The sequence below is a fragment of the Alligator sinensis genome, unplaced genomic scaffold (assembly GCF_000455745.1).
Source record: "Alligator sinensis unplaced genomic scaffold, ASM45574v1 scaffold1140_1, whole genome shotgun sequence".
Classification (NCBI taxonomy): domain Eukaryota; kingdom Metazoa; phylum Chordata; order Crocodylia; family Alligatoridae; genus Alligator; species Alligator sinensis.
In genome coordinates, this window is record NW_005842441.1 from 649,746 (window position 1) to 656,385 (window position 6,640).

A 6,640-nucleotide genomic window follows, 5' to 3' on the forward strand; every position below is an offset into this window, starting at 1 on the left:
CCCCCCACCCGCCGCGTGCAGCACCTCAGGCTCCTTGGGTTCTGGTTGCGAGGCACCCACCCCTGCCCCCAGCCTGGCCCAGCTAGCCTCGCCACACCCCTGGCTCAGGCTACGTTTGCAGCTTGAGAGGCGTGGGGGGGCTGGGCCAGAACCTGTGGCGCCGGTGAGGGGAAACAGTGTCTGGGCTGGGTTCTGCTTTGATGCACAGGACTAGAAAGGGCTCTGCCCTGCAGGTAAGCCCAGGAAAGCAGCTGCTGGGCAGGCTTTCCCTGTGCTGTGCTGCTCGGGCCATGCAGGGTCGGGCTGGGCCCGCACTGGGGAGGGGAAGCAGCAGCCGGGCTGCAGCTCTGGCCCAGTCAGCACCAGGAAGGAGAGGTGGTGGCGGAGCCATGTGCTGCTCGGGACAGGATGAGCCCAGCCAGAGTGGCAGGGGCTCAGCTGCATTTTCCCCCTACCTGCACCGGTCAGTCCTGAGTGGCACATGACTCCACCGCCGCTTCTGCTGGCTGGTACAGACCCAGCTGGGCCCATCCCATCTGGAGCAGCAGTGGCTAAAGCCAGCTTCCCACATGCTGCTGGGGATGGGAGCCCGGCCAGGTCAGCACTGGACAGCAGAACCAGCGGCTCCTCCCATCCCCAGCAGCACGTGGGAAGCCAACTTCAGCTGTGTGCCACTTTTCCTGGCTGGTGCAGACCTGGCCAGGTCCATCCCACCCAGAGCAGCATGTGGCTGAAGCCGGCTTCCCAGGTGCTGCTGAGGACAGGGCGATCCCAACTGGGTCATCACTGGCCAGCAGAAGTGGTGGCGGAGCCTCCTCCTTTTGGGACCAGCTGGCACAGGTAGGAAGAAAGTTCTGGGGGAGGTCTGATGCCCCGCAAACTCCACTGCTGGGGCAGGATGTTAGAGAGGTCACAACCCCTTGCTACCTGGTAAGTTGTGCAAGGGGAGGGACTTCCAGTGGCAAAGGTTAGGGGCCAGGGAGCGGGATGTCTGGTCCCTAGATGGCGACCAGGGGGTGGGGCAACTCAAGGGGCGGAGCTACCCATGCAGCCCTGGACAGCTCACCAAAACTCATCAAGCAGCCCTCCACCCGAAATAATTGCTTGCCCCTTCTTTACAGCATGATTCTTCATTGCATCTCTAGGTATATTTCTATGGGTTTTTTGTTACTTGATAAAATTATATATAATATGAACCACTTGCTTCCACCAATCTAAAATCCTTTGAGAGTGGTTCCATTCTGGAGAGTGAATGTGGAGAATGGTATCTTCTTTACTTGATTCTTGTGTGTATTCACTGTTATATGATGGTTGTTGACTTTAATAGTAGAGAAATTAGCTGTTCTTTATTCTTCTTGTTACAACAGAGCCAACAAGGTTAAGCAAAAGGAAATGCATTCTGTTTCCCCTGTTGCTTTCATCAACAGAGAATTATTTAGTAAGGTAAGCAAGGTTATATGAATGCCAGAGCTGTGCTCAGAATGCAATTTTCCTATAAGGGTTCCAATATTTTTGTTTTTATTGTATTTACTGGAGGAGATGAAACTTCTTGTCTGGTGGGCAATGTTTTTACTACTTGCAGTCTTGATTGCTGTCAGGCTACAGAAATATATAAACATTTGGGGTTTTACAAATTGAAAGAATAAATGATACGGGGCACCCTATATAAAAACTGTCTAACCATTTTTATTTTTCACTTTGCCAAACTAAGCATTCATGGTCAGATTTTCTGTTTATTTTCTGTCCTTGGTTGCGTTTAAGGTACAAAAAGTAGTTCTGTCATTTTTGAGAATGACATTAAAAAAAATTCCCTAACTGGCCAAACTAAATTCTAGAAATCTGGTAAATGCCCAGATGCTTAAAGCAGTAATGTGAAATTTGGCACAGAGTTTGCTTTGTAGAGTGACAGGTGCCTTTAGCAAACTTTCAAGGAAAAGCTAGGTTTCTCTTGCCAAGTTCATGATTTTTATCATGAGATATATGGTATCTGAAGTTATGCTTAAAACCTCTCCTCCTGGAAAAAAGTGATTATGTGAAATTCTAAGCTTTAGCTAAAACAGAGAAGAAGATGTAAGTATGGACACTTCTTGGATGCAGGAAAAAGACTGAAAATGTGACCTGAGGGCACCCTAGTGCCCCAAATCACCCCTTACCACTTGCAGATTTGGAATTATTACATAGAGCTGGTCAAAATTTGGATTGGTCATCTGTGCTAAATTCGACAGTTTGATGTAGTCCTGAATCTGAAAGAAGTTGGGGGATAGGGGGAGAATGTGGGGCAGAGGGAAAATCAAAACTTTGGGTTTTCTTCACGCAACAAAATATTCTTTTCACAAACTATTTTTGAGATAAGGTCAAAAATGTTGTTTCACCTTTAGTATTCTGACTTTTATATCTATACTAACACAATATTGGAACTCAAATGATAAAGTACAAAGTTAAATTCTTCTACTGTATAAAAAAAAGTTTCAATATTTTCCAATATTTTTTTTAATCTTCTCTAGAGTCTTGTTCCTTAATTTTCAAAAAAAGTTTTATCTTCATTGTATGTGATCCTTGTTGCCAATAAGTCTACTACAATGTTCTGAAGCAGCCATAGAGGGCACAGAAGCTGTAGAAAATTGATCTTCATTTTACGTGGTTTTATCTTTCATTGTCTTCAGAAATGACTTGTTAGAATGTTTTAATTAACTCCAAAAATCAATCTTGCTAAGATAGTACATACCAAAAGAAAAGTAATGACAAATTTTCTACATTGTGCCCTCTTTTGTCTTAGTCTGAAAATTACCTAGTATTTTGGACCTTCTGGCTGGAGACCAGAAGTTCATACACACACAGCTCAAGGTTCTAATAAGAATCTTGCCATTAACATCCTTAAACTGATATGGATCCCATCCGAGAGAGGAATATCAAGTAAGATAACACTCTAGGAAAGTTGTATGATTTAAAGGCGAGTTCTCATGAAAACAGTAATTAAAAGTCTGGGATCTTGATAAATGAGTATTTTCTAAAAATTGCAAATGACCCCATTAGATGTTTTGGACATATTGTGCTACTTGATCTATATAGGCTTGTGGTGTTATGTAGTAGCAGTTCCTGAAACACTCAGCTAAGTCATAAGGAATGTAATCTTTAATAAACCACAGCAACTTGAACACTTTCCTATAACATTGCCACTTGCATATTGCAGGCTGCTGGCCTCTCCTCAAATCAGGAAGAGTTACCATCACACCCAAAATTTGATTATACAGGTCAACCCTTCTGTCAGGTCTTCAAATATACCATTCATAAAATAAAAATATTTCTCTAGCCAGAGCTGGCTGTAGGGCTCACGGATTTCCCTATTGGCTATTTAGACCAGCCTGGAGCCAGTGTCAGGCACATACCTGCTTTCTAATAACTCCCCAGTTGAGGGAGCTGTTGCCTGGCTTTTATAATTACTTGAGTCACAGATGAAGATGAAGGGCCTGCTCATTTGAAATTTATTGACAGATTTATCAACAAATTCTTATGATGACTGAAGACCCAAGTCTCTCTTTGTATCTCTTGAATGGCACCAATGAGTTTAAAAGCTGTTGGGCTCTCTCCCTAGAATGGAGGCAGTCCCCAGTAGTTCAAGGCATGGCATTTCTACAACACCCACCACTGATGCTGTAGCATAATGTTGGATGTAGAAGTGAGTTGGGCCAAAGTACTACTGTGCAGATGTTAACCATTGACATACAGAGTTTTACAAACTGAAGAAACTTCCAGCCTGCTCTGACTTAGGCCACAGCTAGCATAGAGCTAGCTCCAGAATCAGGGGATGAAACCAGCACCAATAACTCATTCTAAGTTAAAGCCAGCAAACTTTGGATGCAAACGACAACTTAGCATTAAATCTCATTACAACGCAAAACACCACTCCACGGGCCTGATTCCAATTATACGTGTCCTAGTAGAAGTCAAGAGCAAGTCTTGGAAGTTAATGGAGATGAACCAGAAAGAGCTCAGCATGACATGCTAAAGATAATGGTGGGGCCCCTCCAGGTGTTAAACCATGATATAATTACTTTCAACATCCGGGTTCCATTATGCCTTTGAATGTTCTCAAGACCCTGTCAGAATTCCTTGCTAAACAAGCTACAGGACACGTTCATGGCAGTGGTGATCTGAATTCCTGCCTCTCAGTTATACAACAAGAAATATTCTCCCCATATTGTTGTGCATTTCTGGAATAAGCGGGTGTCCCGGGGCCGGTCTAGACACTGGCCTGCCCACTTGTCTTAGGGCAATCTGCCCGCCTGCCTCACCTGCCATGCCGCTGATGTATCATTATGTTGTTCCCAGGTGGGAGGCTGCCCATTTAATTGCCTTGATACCAAGGGCATAGACACGGTTCCGAACCTCCCCTTATATCATGTGCTATGCCTCACAGCTGGCATACATCTACAGCATTATACCCTGGCCCCCTATCTGGGCCATCACTCAGCCTCACCCTGCCTAACCCTGGCCTCAGGCATCCTTAGAGCTGCCTGGGCCCCCTGTGCCCCCAACACCGGGATTTCTCAATCCTACGTGCCCCCACACTGGGACTACTCAATCCCACATACACAACATCCCCCCTCCCCCTGCTTTTGGGCCTCAGACCTCACTGAGGACCTGGGCCCTGTCTCAGGCCCCCTTCTTCAGCCTAGACCCTGCCTCAGGCCTCATTTCCATGAGCCTGTGCCCTGTGTTATATCTTCAAGGTGTTCTCCCTTGCACAAGGTTTCCCCTGCACAGGGTTACCTGCAAGGTGGCAGGGGCTGAGGTTTTCTGGCGCTCCATACCCGCCCTTCACTTGGGAGGCCCAGGTGTGGCATTTCCTGGGGACTGCCCTGCCACAAGCAGCCCCATCACACCATCCTCCCCAGCAGGGTGTAGGTTTAGGTCATGCCCCAGGGGCAGGGGCCTCCACCATCCCCGTAGCTCCTGCCTTGTACCTCCAGGATGTTCTGGGAGCAACCGGCTGGGTGATGCAGCAGCTTCAGCCCCCCGCAGCAACTGCTCACTCAGCTCTGAGGCCTAGCCTTATGCCCAGGCCCCCAGCCCTCCGCACCAATCAAGTGGCCTCCTGCTTCACATGCGCCTGCCTGATAGGGCCTGCTCCCACCTGCAGACTGTTTACTGCCTGATCAGCCTCTTTGAGTGACAGGCACAACCCATGGTCTGTCACAATTTCACATCTAAAAATTACATAGCAAAATATTTTAAGGTTATTTTGATAGAAATGTGAAAGGTCTGGATATGTGAAATAAGCAGGAAGAGAGAGGACTCACATGCATCAAAATTAATCATTAGTTAGGTGACAATTTAACTTAATTCTAGCTTTACCTGGAAGTACAAAGAATATAAATTGAGAGAGTAAAGGGGTATTTACATGAATAGTACAGTGTTGAGCACACTGGATTGAACACTTCTCACTTTCATGCCACTTGACAGTTATTTAACTAGTTCATCTTCTCAAAGACCAATAAAAGTAGAAATATCCAAGGGAGGCTTTGGTTAGGGAAATAGCCAAAGGATTATTTGTATTGGCAGCTGCAAGCATCCCAAAACAATGAATCAAACCACAGAAAACTAGGATAGTAGATTTAAAAATCATGAAGAAAATCATGAAAAAATATTATTTTAAACACAGTAATTTGTTTTGAGTTATTATTTCTTATTTCTTTTCTACATTTTTAACCTTTAAGGTTTACCTTTGAATAGTTTTTAGGGAAAAAACTAGCAAGGGAGGGTGGGGGGGGGGGGGGAGATTGTTACATATTCTAAAAGCTACAATAGAGGAAGGCCACCAACATCACAAGGCTCATGGTAAAAATTGTGTGTGTTGGCAACACTGAATTAGTAACAGAAATGGGGAAAGAACTCAGGCATTTCCAGCACCTCAGCTTGTTCATACTGCATACTACTCCGGCCTGCTGCATGAGCAATTTAATTTCACATGGAAGTGATAGCTACTGATATACACCGGGTTAAAGAACACAGCATCAGATTCAACAGGATTACCTGGCTTTGTCTGGTTTTTTGGTGAAAACGACTGAAGAGCAAAATCCCTGCAGGGAGTAACTCGGGAGACTCTGCAGGAGTGAGAGGAAATCTGTACTGTGATCCGTTGCTTCCTGAAGAAAAGGAGCTTGAAGAACTTGCGTAGTAACGGCACTTTCAGCAGCTGTTCCTGTTAATAGCATTGCACAGCCATTATTAAAATTAACGTGTGTTTTAAGGGGCCTCCTTCCACAACAAAACCATGAAGTGATCCTCCTCAGATAACCCAGGAAGCAAACTGAAGCTGTATTCCAATCAGAACAGGGCAGGAGCACCCAAGATTAAAACCTCATCAAAATTCAGGTTCTTGGATCCAGGATTTAACTCTGTGTTGGTCTAGTCTCAGCAGTACTCAAAAGCAGAAGCTGGCCTGCCCCAGTGCATAATGCATTGACTTCTGCTCTGCTGTCCTCTAATCCCAATTGAAGGAAAAAAGTCAAACTGCATCTGAAAAAGGGGGAATAGTCTAGTCAACAATATATTCCTCAACCCACAAGCATCAACTGAGCTTAGCTGAGCTGAAACAAAGCCAGAAAGCTTTAAATCATAAATTGAGCTGATACTGAAT

The 6,640-nt window shown here is 45.3% G+C and overlaps 1 pseudogene; it reads right to left on the minus strand.

The window, feature by feature from the left end:
• The window catches only part of LOC102379617, a 65,062-nt pseudogene extending 58,847 nt beyond the window's left edge, over positions 1–6,215 (minus strand).
• Between the last annotated feature and the right edge of the window lie 425 nt (positions 6,216–6,640).